Here is a 17,347-nt window from a genome sequence, read left to right as displayed (position 1 = left end):
ACAACTTGATCAAAAACATGGCTGAAGATTCTAAACATTCAAGTCATGATGAAGAACGGTACACGAATGCACCCGAGGTATAAAGGAAGTCCAAACTCCTCAAAGGGGTTTTCTATAAGTACCCCCTCCCTTTTCCAATTACACCCCCTTGATTTGATTTTTTGTCTTTTGTTGTTTTTTTTTGTTGTTTTTAATTATTATTATTATTATAAATTTCGAAAAAAAAAATTATAATTCGGACGACGTTATAAAATTCAAACGGCTATATAAAATCGGTTTTTAATTATTTATTATTATATATTATTATTATTATTATTATTATTATTATATTATTATTATTATAAAATTCGAACAACATTTTATATATCGGATGACATTATAAATTCGAACGACTATATAAAATCGGTTTTTAATTCTTTTTTAATTTATATTTTATAGATCGGTTTTTAAAATCCGATGACATTATAAATTCAGATGAAATTTTAAAATTCGTACGACATTATAAATTTGGACGACATAATAAAATTCAAACGACAATATAAAACAGAACAAAAACAAAGTTTGTCTTTATTTATAACGGATATATTAATTGGTTCGTTATTACATTTGCGTGGTGCGTTATGCGGATTGGAAACAAACTTTACTTTTGTTCCATTTTATATAGTCGTTGAAATTTTATAATGTCGTCCTAATTTATAATGTTGTCCGAATTTTAAAATGTTGTCCGAATTTTATATGGTTATTGAAATTTATAATAATAATAATAATAATAATAATAATATTATTATTATTATTATTATTAATAAAAGAAAAAACAACAAAAAAAGAAAAAGGAAAAAAAACAAAAAAAAAAAGAAAAAGAAAAAAAATGATGTCAAATCAAATGTAAAAGGTTGATTAGATTGATGTTAGGGGGGGTAAAATGAGTTAAGGGGGGTACTTATAGCACAATCCATTTTACCCCGTTCTCTTTTGTCTCTGGCTAGCATCATAACCACTTTAGTAAGCTCGGACAATTGACAAGTACAAAGAGAGAACAGGAAGATGAAGAAATCATGGCAATGTTCCGAAAGGTTGAAATCAATATCCCCCTTTTAGATGCTATTACACAGATTCCTAGATATGCTAAGTTTCTTAAGGAGCTTTGCACATCTAAGAAAAAGCTTAAAGGAAATCAAACTGTAAAAGTAGGGGAAAACGTTTCAGCCGTGTTACAAAAACGGCTACCAAAAAAATGCAAGGACCCGGGTGTTTTCACGGTTCCTTGTAAAATGGGTAACCTTTTTGTACCACGCGCCATGCTAGACCTTGGAGCATCAATTAATGTCTTACCCTATTCAAGCTATAAGACAATGGGAATTGGACCTTTATCAAAAACCAAAGTTATTATTCAACTTGCTGACCGGTCTCTGGTACACCCAAAAGGTGTATTGGAAGACGTGTTAGTGCAAGTCAATGAACTTGTATTTCCTGCTGACTTTTATGTTTTGGATATGGGTGATGACAACACCCCACAATCGAGCTCCATCCTTTTGGGGAGACCCTTCATGAGTACCGCAAAAACAAAAATAGACGTAGCAAATGGTACTTTGTCTATGGAGTTCGATGGTGAGGTGATCAACTTTAATATCTTTGAAGTTATGCGTTATCCTAGTGATATTCATTCTTTAAACTTCATAGATGTTATTGATTCATATACTAATGATTGTTTCGAGTTGTCAAGCCAAGATGTGCTAACCACCATCTTGAGCAAGCATTTTGATGAAACAGGGATCAAGAATCTGGCTGATAAGTATATGTTGGAGGATGAGTTGATTGAAGCAATCAACTCCTTGGAAAAAGCACAACCTTTGAGAGTTGAACCAACCCGCATGAAGCTCAAAAATCCCGATCCGAAACTCCTTCCATCCATGGTACACCCACCAAGTCTTGATTTGAAGACTCTCCCTGACCATCTCAAGTATGTCTATCTTGGAGAGGAAGAGACATTACCGGTGATAATTTCAACCAAGCTAGCAAAGGAAGAAGAAAAAGAGTTGGTTGGAATTTTGAAAAAGTACAAGGAGGCTATTGGTTGGACCATTGCGGACATAAAGGGGTTGAGTCCATCATTATGCATGCATAAAATATTGATGGAAGAAGACTTTAAGCCAACCCGTGAAGCCCAAAGGAGATTGAATCCACCTATGATGGAGGTGGTTAAAAAAGAGATCATGAAGCTCTTGGATGCAGGTGTAATCTACCCCATTTATGATAGTAAGTGGGTAAGTCCCGTTCAAGCTGTCCCGAAAAAAGCCGGAGTCACCGTTGTCAAAAACTCCAAGGGGGAATTGGTACCCACCCGTGTGCAAAACGGGTGGAGAGTTTGTATCGATTATAGGAAGTTGAATGCTTCCACCCGCAAAGACCACTTCCCTTTGTCATTCATCGATCAGATGTTAGAACGATTGGCCGGGAAATCCCACTATTGCTGCCTTGATGGTTTTTCTGGTTTTCACCAAATTCCGGTTGCCCCGGAAGACCAAGAGAAAACCACATTCACATGTCCCTTCGACACCTTTGCGTATAGACGCATGCCCTTTGGCTTGTGCAATGCACCCGCGACCTTCCAAAGATATATGGTGAGCATATTTTCAGAATATGTCGAAAATATCATAGAGGTTTTCATGGACGATTTTACTGTTTATGGAAATTCTTTTAATGAATGTTTGCAAAATCTCACCAAAATCTTACAAAGGTGCATTGACACGAACTTAGTCCTTAATTATGAAAAATGTCATTTTATGGTTGACAAGGGCTTGATACTTGGACATGTGGTGTCACAAAAAGGCTTAGAAGTTGACAAGGCCAAAACAGATGTTATTAAGAGCTTACCATACTCGACAAATGTTCGGGAAGTGCGTTCTTTTCTTGGCCATGCAGGTTTTTATCGGCGGTTTTTATAAAGGATTTTTCCAAGATCACGGTGCCGATGTGTCAACTTCTACAAAAGGAGGCCGATTTTGAGTTTGGTGATGCATGTAAAAGTGCATTTGATCACTTGAAGGTATTGTTGACATCCGCCCCCATCATCCAACCACCAAACTGGGATCTTCCATTCGAGATCATGTGCGACGCTAGCAACATCGCGGTTGGGGTAGTTTTGGGACAAAAGGTGGACCGAGCCCACCATTTCATCTACTATGCATCCAAGACTTTGGATAGTGCACAAAGCAACTACACCACAACAGAAAAAGAGTTGCTTGCTATTGTGTTTGCACTAGAGAAATTCCGGCAATACCTCCTTGGAACTAAAGTGATCATATATTCGGACCATGCAGCCATAAAGCACTTACTTACAAAGAAAGATTCGAAGCCGAGGTTAATACGGTGGATGCTGCTTTTGCAAGAGTTCGATATTGAGATCAAAGATAAAAGCGGGAAAGAGAACCTAGTCGCCGATCATTTGAGCCGAATAGTCCAACCCGAAGATGCGACTCCCATTCATGACGCATTCCCAGACGAGTACTTGTTTGCTATCCAAACACCACCTTGGTATGCGGATATATGCAACTTCATGGTCACGGGAAAATTCCCACCCGATCTCACGAGGTCACAGAGAGATAAGATCAAGAAAGATGCAAGAAAGTACATTTGGGATGAGACGTACCTTTGGAAACATTGTGTAGATCAAGTAATAAGAAGATGTGTTGAAGAACATGAGGTACAATCTATCCTCAACTTTTGTCATAGTTATGCTTGCGGAGGGCATTTTGGTCCTCAAAGAACTGCCAGGAAAATTTTAGACTGTGGATTTTATTGGTCTCGACTCTTTCATGACTCTTACACTTTTTGTAAAAGTTGTGAGAGATGTCAAATGACAGGTTTTTTGAGTTCCCGAAACCAAATGCCCTTGACCCGTATCTTGGTTTGTGAAATATTTGATATATGAGGTATTGATTTTATGGGCCCTTTTCCTTCATCTTTTGGGAATTTATACATCCTTTTGGCTGTTGACTATGTTTCCAAATGGGTAGAGGCAAAGGCAACAAGAACTGATGATGCTAAAGTTGTTGTAGATTTTGTCAAGGCTAACATTTTATGTAGGTTTGGAACTCCAAAAGCCTTGATCAGTGACAGAGGCACACACTTCTGCAACAAAACTCTTGGATCGGTTCTCAAGAAGTATGGAGTCCAACATCGGGTGTCCACGGCTTATCACCCGCAAACAAATGGACAAGCTGAAGTGTCAAACAGAGAAATCAAGTCCATACTTGAGAAAACAGTGAACACAAACCGCAAAGATTGGAGTTTGAGATTAGATGATGCTCTTTGGGCATACCGCACTGCATATAAAACTCCAATTGGGATGTCACCTTACAGACTCGTGTTTGGCAAAGCTTGTCACCTCCCTGTTGAACTGGAACACAAAGCTTTCTGGGCTATCAAAAAGCTAAACATGAAGATTGATGAAGCGGGTGTTCACCGAAAGCTAGAGATTCAAGAGTCGTAGGAGATAAGAAATGAAGCATTCGAGAGTTCACGCATCTACAAAGATAAGACCAAAGCATTCCATGATAAGTACCTCTCCCGTAAGACCTTTGAGATTGGTCAAAAGGTATTACTCTATGACTCTCGACTTAAATGGTTTTCCGGTAAGTTACGGTCCCGGTGGGTGGGTCCGTTCATTGTTACTAATGTATTTGATCATGGTGCAGTTGAGATTAAGAGTAACAAAACTGGGAAAGTGTTCAAAGTTAATGGTCACAGGTTAAAGGTTTTCTATGAAGGTTTCCAAGAGAAAGACATGGAGGTTGATAGCTTGGACCGCCCAGACTACATTGAGTGAATCTAAAGGGCAAAGTCGAGCCAACGACTTAAAACAAGGGCAGCTTACCGGGAGGCAACCCGGGGGTATTTCTGTCTTTTCTTTAAAAAACGATTTCCATTTCTTTGAGTTTTTGGTTTTCAATGTTCCAAATGCATTTAAACATGATTTAAAATCACCAAACGGACCTTGGGATGCAAAAACATTTCATTTGAATGAGAGGGAAAATTTTTGGTTCAAAAAGTGGAAGTGGCAATCAGAGGCTAACATGGCCCGTGTTACTTTTGCCTTATAATGAACACGGGTCGTGTTCATCAAAGGGCAAACAACTCCGGAGTCAGAGGCTAACACGGCCCGTGTTCCCTTTGCCTTATAATGAACACGGGTCGTGTTCATCAAAGAGCAAACAATTCTGGAGTCAGAGGAGTACACGACCCATGTTCCTCTTGGCTTATAATGAACACGGGTCGTGTTCATGCATATCTCAGGCATCCTGACCCCAACACGGGCCGTGTTAATTTGGCCTGTGGGAACACGGGCCGTGTTCACGCAGCAGAGCATGTGGGTTTTAATGCTAAAAATCGGGATTTTTGCCTCATTCTTCCACACTTTCATTCTAAAACAGCCTCTCTCTCCCAAGAAAACCCCAAGGTCCGATTTTCATCAAAAATCCCTTGATTCTTCACGATTTGGGGATTAAATCTTCCAAGAGGTTTGATTTTCATCTTCCCCACTTCATCTCCTACATCTAATACACCATCTTCTTACACTTTCATGGTGGATTTGGGGGTTTTTGACAAACCCTAGGTCCGAAATTTTCTAAGAATTTTGGTGTTTTTGTGCGTAAATCTTCATGTAGGCAAGCTTGGGGAGGTTGAAGAAGGTCTTTCTCATCAACAAGAACGCATTTCCACTAACGATTCAGTAAAATCTTTCCAACTCTTCACTTGTGGATTTTGTGTTTGTAAGGTCAAATTGCACTCATTTTGGTCGTATTGGACTTGACAATCACTTAGAAATCACCAAGAACCGAATTTCCCTCGAAATTTTGGTGGTCAAATTCGTGTTGACTGGACTCGTCAACAGTTGACTTTTTGACCCGTTGACCAGTTGACTTTTTGACTTTACCCCCAAATTTTGCATATGGAAGGTGAGAGTTCTAAACGACCTCGGCACACCAAATCATCGGCCCGCCGTCGTAGGTCCCCATCACCGCCGCCCAGGTCCCTGTCACCCCAGCTTCATCTCCACCCAATCCGGCACATCGTGGTATGGTTTGTCGTGGCCCAATTCAAGCCGCCAAACTTGAGGCCTTTCTCCAACGCGCGCACACTACCCAACAATTCGCGCATGTGCCATCTCTCCGTGAGTTGCACATCTACAACCAAGTCCACACACTGTTCCGGAACATTGGATGACAGGGGTTGTTAAAGGTCCACGAACTCAGCTATAAAGTTCCAACTGCCGAGTTCTTATCTTCATTTGATTTGGACCACGGTGTCCTAAGCTTCCGGCTTATGAACCAAGATCATGCCCTGTCCTTAGACCAAATCATTGTCATAGTTGGGGCCCCCCACAGAACACACCTTTGGCCCCAATGACCCAATCCCAGGATACAGTGATCTTACGTGGTGGACCGACCTTACGCGTCAACTCCTCTATGTCTCAAGTTCTGCTAAGGCCTCATCTCTCATCCACCCTGTGATGAAAGTGGCCCACGGGATCGTTGCTTCACTTGTCGTCCCTAGAGAAGAAGGAAACACCATTAGCGCCCTTGAGCTTAAAATACTCTATGCGATGGCCCACCTGGACGATAATCTCATTCCTCACTATGGCTTATTCCTTTGTAACAAACTCACCCGCCTCAGCACATCACGGTCCGGCAAAATATCTTGTGGTGTCATTGTCACTTTATTGGCCAAAAGTGCTCCAGTCCAGGCCCCATACCCCGGAACTCACCAACCCCTGCCCGGTGAGACCTACCTGACCAGGGGAGTTCTAGAGTCTATGAGAATGTTTCGGGCGGAGGACGGGAACCATAATTGGACCATGGGTCAAAACCACGATCCAAGGCTCCTCATCACCCCGAAGAACAAGGACATCCTTGCCCTCAGGCGTCCTAACAATTTCACTGACTGGCAAATCAAGCCATATCTCTTCCCTGAAACCTTCACCGAAGAGGAAGAGGAGGAAGATGAGGAGAGTGGCGGGGCGGCACCACAAAACGCCCCTCCCATGGGTGGTGCTACCTCATCTCATCATGATGGATACCCATCATATCACCAGCAATATTTGGATCAATTCCAATCGATCCATACCCGCCTCGACACTTACCATCAAGATGTCACGAACCTAACCCAAAGTTTTTCCGCCTTCACCACTCGATACGCTCGAGATCAAGAGCGTCAGCGCAAACATGAGGAGGACTTTTGGGCTTGGACCCGAAATCCCAGCTACTATCCTCCTCCTCCTCCGCAATAGGTTGTTCCGCCCTCTCTAAGCATCGGGGACGATGCTTATATTTAAGCTTGGGGAGGGGTAGAGTTGTACATTAGGTGCATTTTCATGTTGCATTTTCATGTTCACATCCATATTCATGCATGCATTGTTTTTAAAAAAAAAAACAAAAAAAAAACTTTATACGAGATGATGACACTCTTTACATACAATAGCTCCATGAAGTGGGAAATCGAGAGCTCAAATGAGAAAAAATACTGAAGTGACCGGATAGTTTTCGGAAGTGTAGAATCAACTATCATAACTAGGGGATCCAAACACCGTAATTCGAGACCCCAGCCTTAGATAATAAAAAAAATGGAATACTGAAACGTTTTTGTGGGCGGTAATAATAGCTTTAGGATGATTTGCTTCTGAATGTTTAAAAAGAATCTTTATCGGCAACTCTGGACCCACAGAACACGGACCTATTTGTTGACACGCGTTACCCTCGCGGTGACAGAGAGTTTAAGTATCAGATCCACACAGTCAAGAAAGAAGAAAGGGTACAACTGTCACATCCAGTACCCCAATCAGAATTTCAAGTGCCAAAACGAAGAAACTTCCAGAAAGTCAAAAGTTGATTTAAGAATTCAAAGCTCAAAATGAAGATACAAATCCAAGTTCAATAAAAATCAAAAGCCGCCTCAAAGTCAAATATGGCGAATGAAGAACTGTGTGATATGATACTTGTGGCTCTCGAAAAAGTGAAAGCATAGGAGCTGGGCCCCTTCGGGTGGGCTCACTGTTTCAGCGAAAGTTGATTCGTCGTGACGGGTTCTTAAGGATGCGTCGATTCTGATTCTTGACCATCTAGTCTTAAGGACATGAGATCCGGACTGTGTTATTTTCGCCCATAAAGCTAATTAAGGTATGAAGTTTAAATAAAACTATGGTTGGATTATTGGGTTACACCATTTAGGGTCTTCCTCACTTTGGGAGTCTGTGATATGTGGAAGGTAGCAGGATGGTCGCTTAGGTATTAATGATTAGAGCCCCACTGATGTAAGGCCTGATCGTATATGTCTATATTTAGAAAAATAAATAAATAAAAAAAGATTACTTGTGTTCTTAAATTTTTCTTTGGTTCATTTTTGTCCTTAAGTATCCTTTGTACATACGTTTCTTTTTCATGGTTTTCATTGCATGCATTCATTCCTAGCCTTTAGGATCTTTCTGTCCCTTTTTGTTCTATGTTCCTTTTTGTCATCTAGAAATCGTCCTGTTTCGTCTGATTCTTGTTCTTCCTTGAGGACAAGAAAGGTCTAAGCTTGGGGAGATTTGTTAGGTGCATTTTGTGCACCTTTTTGCACACCTTTTAGTCCCATTTCATGCATCTATTTAGCATAATTGTTCTTCCTTTTTCTTGTATTTCATCATATTCATGTTAGTCTCTAGAACAACCTTATTTGCACACTTTCATGTCTTTTTCAGGTAAACCGGAGCTTGGAATGCACTTTGGGAGGTGCCGGGAAGCATTGGTAAAGATTTCGGGATGATCGGGCGAAGAACGAAAAAGTTGGAAAAATCAAGTTTGGATTCGGAGTCAGAGGGGTACACGGGCAGTGTTGGATTTACACTACAAAATCAACACGGGCCGTGTTGAGCAAAATGGGAGCTGTTGACCATGCTGAACACGGGCCGTGTCAGTTTAGTGCAAATCAACACGGGCCGTGTTGGCTGCTGAACACGGGCCGTGTCAGTTTAGCCTATTTTAACACGGGCCGTGTTCGACCCAAAAACCAACTTTTGGCAGTTTTTCCTATCTTTCATATTACGGGTTGAGGGCCATTTTTACACACACACAACATATCAGAGCATATTTTGAGAAGGGAATTCGAAGGTTATTGCAAGGGATTGATCAATAATCATTTGGAAACATTAATTCTACCATTTTGTAAGTTGTAATCACACATTTTTCCATCTTTTGTTCTTGTGATTTGTTCTTAGTCATGTGTGGCTAAGAAACCCTAGTTTCTAGTTCTTGTTCAAAACATGTTGATTGCTTGACTTGAAGCATATGATTTGATGTTTGATTTGTGATTCTATTCTAGTGATTATGTTTTTGTTTAAACTAGAACCCTTAAATTTGATTTGTGTTTGATTGGCCACTTTCATGAATTGAATTTTTGTGCAGTTAATTAACTTTTAGGGCACCTAATCATTCTATTAAGTTAATAATTGGTAACAAGCAATAAGTTTTCTTATTGTAAAACATATATCACATGTTTTCACACTTCCGAGCGTATGAGAAGAAATGAACATTGTTGGGAAGCTTGTATAAAACTTAATGCAGTTTTTCAATACAATCTAAGAGCGTGTTTAGGTTGAATTAGTAAAGCCAGATCTAGTCAAAGAGCGTGTTTTGGTTAGATAATTTGGCAAGCGAGAGGTATTAGAGCGTGTTAATATCTTTCAGTACCAACTTAGAATAGTAATCACAAATTGCATCAAGTCATAATCAGGTTAAATGACAACATTGAGAACTAGAACTGGAAGCACTTTTACAACTTGTTTACAAATCTATTTCATTTTCTGCATGTTTCAAAGTTGATTGTTATTTTCATTATTTGACTTTTGCAAACAAATCCCCCTTTGTGACCAAAGTACCTTGCACAAAGAGGTATAGAATTTTATCCCGTGTCTCTGTGGTTTGACCCTACTTGCCTTGTACTACCTTTTTAGTGCATTAAAGCAGTGTATTTGGAGTATGTTGTACCCCTATTATTTGTTGGGTTTGACACACCTAATATGGACTTTGGAGGCCATGAAGGGGTAAAATGGTCTTTTACCCTTATGAGACTTATTAGAGAAACTTAGCCTAACATCTTTTTGGGGTTGTTAATATCAATTATTAATTAGAGGTACATGTGATATATGTTAGGCGGAGTCTAGACCGGTAGTTCGAGTGCAGGGTATACTTGTTTTACTTTACGAGGTGAGTCTTCTCACTTTACTTACCTGAGTGGTAATTTATGTATGACCAGAGGGTCTTGATCGTGTTACTGACCGGAGGGTCTTATTTGTGATTATTGACCGGAGGGTCTTACTTGCTTATACTGAGTTATGTGTTGTTATGCATCTTGTGTTTGTGACTTATGCTGTTATATTATTCTGTGTATATGTTGAGCTATGACCGGAGGGTCCTTACCGAGATGTGAGACCGGAGGGTCTTCACTGAGACACATGACCGGAGGGTCCTTATCGAGACATAGCCATGAAAGGCTAATTATTGTGTATGTGGTGTTTTGGGGAACTCACTAAGCTTCGTGCTTACAGTGTTTGTGTAAAATGTGTTTCAGGTACATCAGATCCGTACGCGACTCAAGTAAGAATCTTGGGATACTAATAAGCATGTAGGGATGTGTGAATGTGTGTGCGCTTTAGCCTGTCCCTGATGATTTCTGTGTTTATGTTTCAGAGAGAGACTATGGTGGCTACCCGAGGTTCAGGCTCCAGGAACCCCGATAGGGCGAGTACCAGTGATGAGGAGATCTGCAGGATTATTGTGAGTGAGGTGGCCGCAACTATCAGGGAGGCTATTCCGGAGATGCTCGAGTCTATTAAGACCACGTTGATTGAGACTTTTGACGAGCGATATGATGCCATCACCGAGGCTGCCGCTGCCACAACCACCGCAACCCTTGCAGCAGCAAGGCCACAGGGGGTGGCTCGTTGATGTTCCGAGAGTTCAGCAACACAAAGCCATTAGAGTTTGACGGGACCCATGACCTGATTGCTGCGATGCTATTGATCTCCGATATCAAGGGATGATTTTATACTTGTTCATGCCCTGAGGACCCGAAGGTTCGATTTGCCCTGAACCATCTTCGCTTGGGAGCGAAAGACTGGTGGAAGTTTGTGACGACGGACTATTCTCCTGCAGACCATGCTGTAGTTACTTGGGAGAGATTTACCCAGCTATTCCGAGATGAGTTTGTTCCCTAGGTGGAGAGGGAACGATTGGCCCAGGAGTTGCTATCTCTCAAACAAAAGATAGAGACAGTGACAGAGATCACGAGGATGTTTCATGAAAGGGAGTTATTTTGCCCTGAGCATGTGTCTACTGAGCAGACACATGTGATCCGGTACTTGAGCATTTTGAGGAGGGACATTCGGGAGTTCGTGGCGAACTCATCATATCGGACATTGGTTGAGTTACAGACCAATGCCAGGAGGAGGGAGATCGACCTGGAGACTCAGAATAGGGAGGAGGGAGAGCCTCAGGGGAGAGATAGGAGACCAGTGGAGTCGCAGCCGGCGACCAAGCGGGATAAGACTGCAGATACCATAGCAGGAAGCCAAAAGGGTCACACTTGTGGCAAGTGCGGTAAGAGTCACGAGGGATCTTGCCGATCGGGGATTTGTTTCAAGTGCGACAAGGAGGGGCATATGGCAAAGGACTACCCCAAGGGATTTTTGGTTTGCTTTCATTGCAACCAGACAGGCCACCGGAAGGCTGGGTGCCCGCAGCTCACACAGGGATCAGCCCAGGCCCCTGCTCCTGCTACCTTGCGTGTCACTGATGGTCGGCCCGGGAGGCCGGGAAGGCCGAGGCTCTCAGGGTTCTTGGGATAGCTTTCCAGTTGACTGCGGAGGAGGTCTGTGCAGTACCTGACGTTGTTGCTGGTATGTATCTATTTATTCATGTTGTTATTATGATTCGTTATGCTTATATTGTGCTTAATATAGGTACTTTTCTTGTGAATTATGTGTCGGCCTTGGTACTATTTGACTCGGGTGCGAGTCGATCCTTCATGTCCTTATCCTTTAGTCGTTGCATTAGTGTTAGACGCGAGGCTTTGAGTCGCCCACTGAGGGTTTTTATAGCCGATGAGCATGCGGTTTTTGCCACTGATGTATTCAAGGGTTGTTTTTTTTAGAGATTTTCGGTGTTGAGTTTCCGATAGATCAGGTGACGATAGCGATGGGAGATGTCTGCATCATAATAGGCATAGATTGGTTGAGTCGATTTGGAGCTGTAATTGATTGCGAGCGTCAGATGGTGACGATTCGAGACCCTAGTGGGGGAGTACTTACTCTTTATGGTGAGGGAACTAGATCGAGAACAGCTTTTTGCTCTGCCGCCAGGGCGAGATAGAGTCTGCAGAAGGGATGTATGTGCTTCTTAGCTTATGTAGTGGATACTCAGGTTGACAAGGAGAGATTGATTTATGTTTCCGATGTTCCCATGGTATGTGATTTCCCGGATGTTTTTCCCAAGGATCTGCTGGGTGTGCCTCCTGAGAGGCAGGTGGAGTTCCGGATTGATCTGGTTTCAGGGGCGGCGCCTATTGTCAAGGCACCATATCGTCTCGTGCCGCCCGAGATGCAGGAGTTATCCTCGCAGCTTCAGGAGCTGCTGGGGAAGGGTTTCATTCGGACGAGTAGTTCGCCGTGGGGAGCGCCGATCCTTTTTGTCAAGAAGAAGGATGGTTCACACCGGATGTGCATCGATTACCGGTAGTTGAACAAGTTGACAGTTAAGAACCGTTATCCATTGCCGAGGATCGACGACTTATTTGATCAGTTGCAGGGAGCGTCTTGGTTTTCCATGATTGATGTGAGATATGGATATCATCAGATGAGGGTCCGCGAGGAGGATATCTAGAAGACGGCCTTTCGGACTCGTTATGGGCATTATGGGTTCATGGTGATGCCTTTCGGGCTCACCAACGCGTTGGATCGGTCGGTGATCGTGTTCATCGACGATATTTTGGTATACTCGAGGTCTAGGGAGCAGCATGAGGAGCATCTTCGAAAGATTCTTGGAGTGTTGAGGATGGAGAGGCTTTATGCCAAATTCTCCAAGTGTGATTTCTGGTTGCAAGAGGTTCAGTTCTTGGGACACCTCGTTAATCAGAATGGGATTTTGGTCGACCCGGCCAAGAATGAGGCAGTTATTCAGTGGGAGGTATCGAGATCCCCATCCGAGATCAGAAGTTTTCTTGGCCTGACAAGTTATTATCAGAGATTTATCAGGGATTTCTCCAAGATTGTTGTCCCTCTCACCAAATTTACCAGGAAGGGAGTTGCTTTTGCTTGGGGGCCTGAGCAGCAGGCATCATTCGAGATCCTTCACCAGAGGTTGTGCAGGGCTCCAGTACTAGCCCTCCCGAAAGGATTGGAGGACTTCGTAGTCTACTGCGATGCATCCATAGCGGGATTGGGTATTGTGTTGATGCAAAGGGGGCACGTGATAGCATATGCGTCGAGGCAACTGAAGCCTCACGAGACGAGATATCCCACCCACGATTTGGAGCTGGGGGCAATGGTATTCGCCCTCAAGATTTGGCGTCATTACCTCTATGGTGTCCGATGTACCATATACACGGACCATAAGATCCTGAGGTACCTTATGGATCAACCCAATCTGAATATGCGACAGAGGAGGTGGTTGGATGTAGTAAAGGACTACGACTGTGAGATTTTGTATCATCCTGGAAAGGCTAATGTGGTAGCTGATGCCCTAAGTCGTAGAGCAGCGAGTGCTCCGATCCGAGACGTGTGTATGAGGATGACGATGATGACTCCAGTCTTAGATGTCATCCGAGAGGCCCAAGCGGTGGCCATGAGACCGGAGAACTGCAAGAGAGAACGGGTGATCGGGCAGATTTCTGAGTTTGAGACGGATAGTCGGGGGCTTATGACCTACCATGGGCGGATATGGGTGCCATATACAGGTGGAGCTCGACAGACTTTGATGGAGGAGGCCCGTAAGTTGAGGTTTTCTATTCATCCTGGGGCCATGAAGATGTACTTGGATTTGAAACACATTTACTGGTGGCCCTGTATGAAGAGAGATGTGGCATGGATAGTTGAGAGGTGTTTGACCTGCCGCAAGGTCAAGACAGAGCACCAACGCCTTCAAGGAAAGTTGCAGCCTCTGGAGGTTCCTCTATGGAAGTGCGAACAAATCTCCATGGATTTTATTACCAAATTGCCGAGGACTGCGAGGGGTGTGGATACGATCTGGGTGATTGTGGACCGATTGACAAAGAGTGGTCACTTTCTGGCTATAAGTGAGAAATCTTCTGCGGAGAAGCTGGCCGAGGTCTACGTTCGAGAGGTGGTGGCTCGGCACGAAGTGCCGACATCGATAGTGTCTGACCGTGATGTACGTTTTACTTCCAGATTCTGGAAGAAATTTAATGAGGAGTTGGGTACCCGACTACATTTCAGCACCGCATACCATCCACAGATAAACGGGCAGAGTGAGCGAACGATTTAGACGCCCAAGGATATGTTACGCGCTTGTGTTATAGATTTTGGTGGGAGTTGGGATTCCTATCTACCCTTGGCCGAATTTTCAGACAACAACAACCATCACTCTAGCATTAGGATGCCTCCCTTTGAGCTTTTATATGGGACGAGATGCCGGACTCCTATCTGTTGGGGGGAGGTCGGACAGAGAGTGATGGGGAGCACCGAGATAGTGCTCAAGACGACAGAGCAAATCCAGCAGGTTAGACAGAGGTTGCTGACGGCCCAGAGTCGTCAGAAGAGTTACACAGACCGAAGGCGTTCCGAACTAGAGTTCCAGGTTGGCGACTTTGTTCTCCTAAAGGTATCCCCATGGAAAGGGGTGATCCGATTCAGGAAGCAGGGCAAGCTAGGCCCTCGATTCATTGGTCCTTTCAGGGTGATTGCTCGGGTGGGCAAGGTAGTTTATCGGCTAGAGGTGCCTGAGGAGTTGAGCCAGATTCATAACACCTTCCATGTATCCCAGCTGAGGAAGTGTGTAGCCGACGAGACGGCAGTGGTGCCTTTAGAGGATATTCGGGTTGATGATCGCCTGAACTATGTAGATAGACTGGTAGCGATATTGGATAGGAAAGTCAGGACCTCGAGGAACAAGGAGCTGCATCTAGTTAAAGTTTAGTGGCAGCATCATAGAGGTTTAGAGTGGACTTGGGAGCCGGAGTCCGAGATGCGCGAGCAGTAGCCAGAGCTGTTTCCAGAGGATGACTTCGAGGGCGAAAGTCTGATCCTAGTGGGGGAGAATTGTAACATCCCGAAATTAGGTATGTATCGATGACCCTTACTTTTATTGAATTGTCAAAACTAGCCCTTAACTGAGAAAAAAGGTGGCAAATGAGTACGCGGGACGTACGCATGTGTACGCTCAGCGTACTCATGTGATGGGTTTTGCGCATTCTAACACTCCTAAGTGTACATGCAACCCTAAATACCTTGGATCTATGTTTTCTCTATTATACATGCAATTATGAACTTTCCAAGGTATTACCCTATCTAGCATACAATACTTGATACTTGGGTAATCAAATGGATAGAATACATACCTTTGTTTGATGTAGCTTGTCTCCATGAAGCTTGAGTGCCTAGTGCCCCAAGTGTGACACCTCAAATGGTTCACACAACACCAAATGCACATGGAATGACTTGAGAGAAATGGAACACTCCTTGAAATCGTCTAGCCCTCATATTCACACATTAGTGCACGATTTCTTGAGCCATGGGATTCTTTTATATGGTGGCTATTAGGGTTACACCATGTAACTCATAACTTTACCCATTCCTTATGCTCCATGGATTTTAACCTCCATGGAGTATCCATGGGTCACCCCATGGACTTAGTCCAACATAAGGAATCTTGGATCACACGCCCACATATATAAGAATGAATGATTTACACAATAAACCCATATATTTAATTAGTCTCCTTTTGATCACTTAATTAATTCCAAATTAATTCTTGATCAATACTAATTAAATAACCTTATTAATATATTAGAACTTATAATATATTAACCAACCTTAAGTGTTATTTCTCTCATTATAGTCTATCCAAATGCATGATGCCATGCAACCCAAATGGACCATGCCGGGTCGGGTCAAGTCTTACCAATTATAGTTATGGACTTAGACATTAATCCAACATCATGTGTGTATTATGGACGCGGAGGCCACCTAGTACGCGGGGCGTACCAGATGGTACGCTGGGCGTACCAGGCTCAGAGTGTAAACCCTAATTGTGTTGTGTGTCCCTATTTAAGGAACATGATGGCCTCATTTCCAGCCACCATTTCCAGCCTTCAACTCCCCTCAAACCCTACATCTCGTTTTCATAGTTTGTGTGAGCATTTGAGGCTATTTGAGTGATCTTGTGGGATTCCTTTGTGAAGAAGGAGCTCTGAAGGAAGAAGAGTTGGTGTCCAAGCTTTTGGATATGAGTTTCCCTGTGGTTGGTGCATCATTCAGAGGTATGAAGCTCAAAGCTTTCTCATTGTTTTGATTAATTCATATATTGGTTCATTTTTAGGTTTTATGTCCCAAGCTTGATCTTTATGTGTTTGGTGAACTCCAGAGCATAATACCTGTCCTTTTAGGTGCGTACTCCCAGCTACGTGCAACGTAGCGCTGAGCCACCCCGATGCATGCATGGCTGGCTGTACGCCCAACGTAGAGGGATATACGCCCGACGTACGTGATGGGTGTTGACTTCCGTTGACTTTTAGGGTTTCGTCAAGTTGTGGACTTTGGAGGCCATGGAGGGGTAAAATGGTCTTTTACCCTTCCGAGACTTATTAGAGAAACTTAGCCTAACATCTTTTGGGGGTTGTTAATATAAATTATTAATTAGAGGTACATGTGATATATGTTAGGCGGAGTCTAGACCGGCAGTTCGGGTGCAGGGTATACTTGCTTTACTTTACGAGGTGAGCCTTCTCACTTTACTAACCTGAGTGGTAATTTATGTATGACCAGAGGGTCTTGATCATGTTACTGACTGGAGGGTCTTATTTGTGATTATTGACCGGAGGGTCTTACTTGCTTATATTGAGTTATGTGTTGTTATGCATCTTGTCTTTGTGACTTATGCTGTTATATTATTCTGTGTATATGTTGAGCTATGACCGGAGGGTCCATACCGAGATGTGAGACCGGAGGGTCTTCACTGAGACACATGACCAGAGGGTCCTTATCGAGACATAGCCATGAGAGGCTAATTATTGTGTATGTGGTATTTTGGGGAACTCACTAAGCTTCGTGCTTACAGTGTTTGTGTAAAATGTATCTCAG

This window comes from Lactuca virosa, chromosome 2 (genome assembly GCF_052849685.1).
Source record: "Lactuca virosa cultivar CGN04683 chromosome 2, Lactuca_virosa_CGN04683_v6, whole genome shotgun sequence".
Lineage (NCBI taxonomy): Eukaryota > Viridiplantae > Streptophyta > Magnoliopsida > Asterales > Asteraceae > Lactuca > Lactuca virosa.
The sequence above is the reverse complement of the archived record's forward strand: the minus strand, read 5'-3'. Positions refer to the sequence as shown.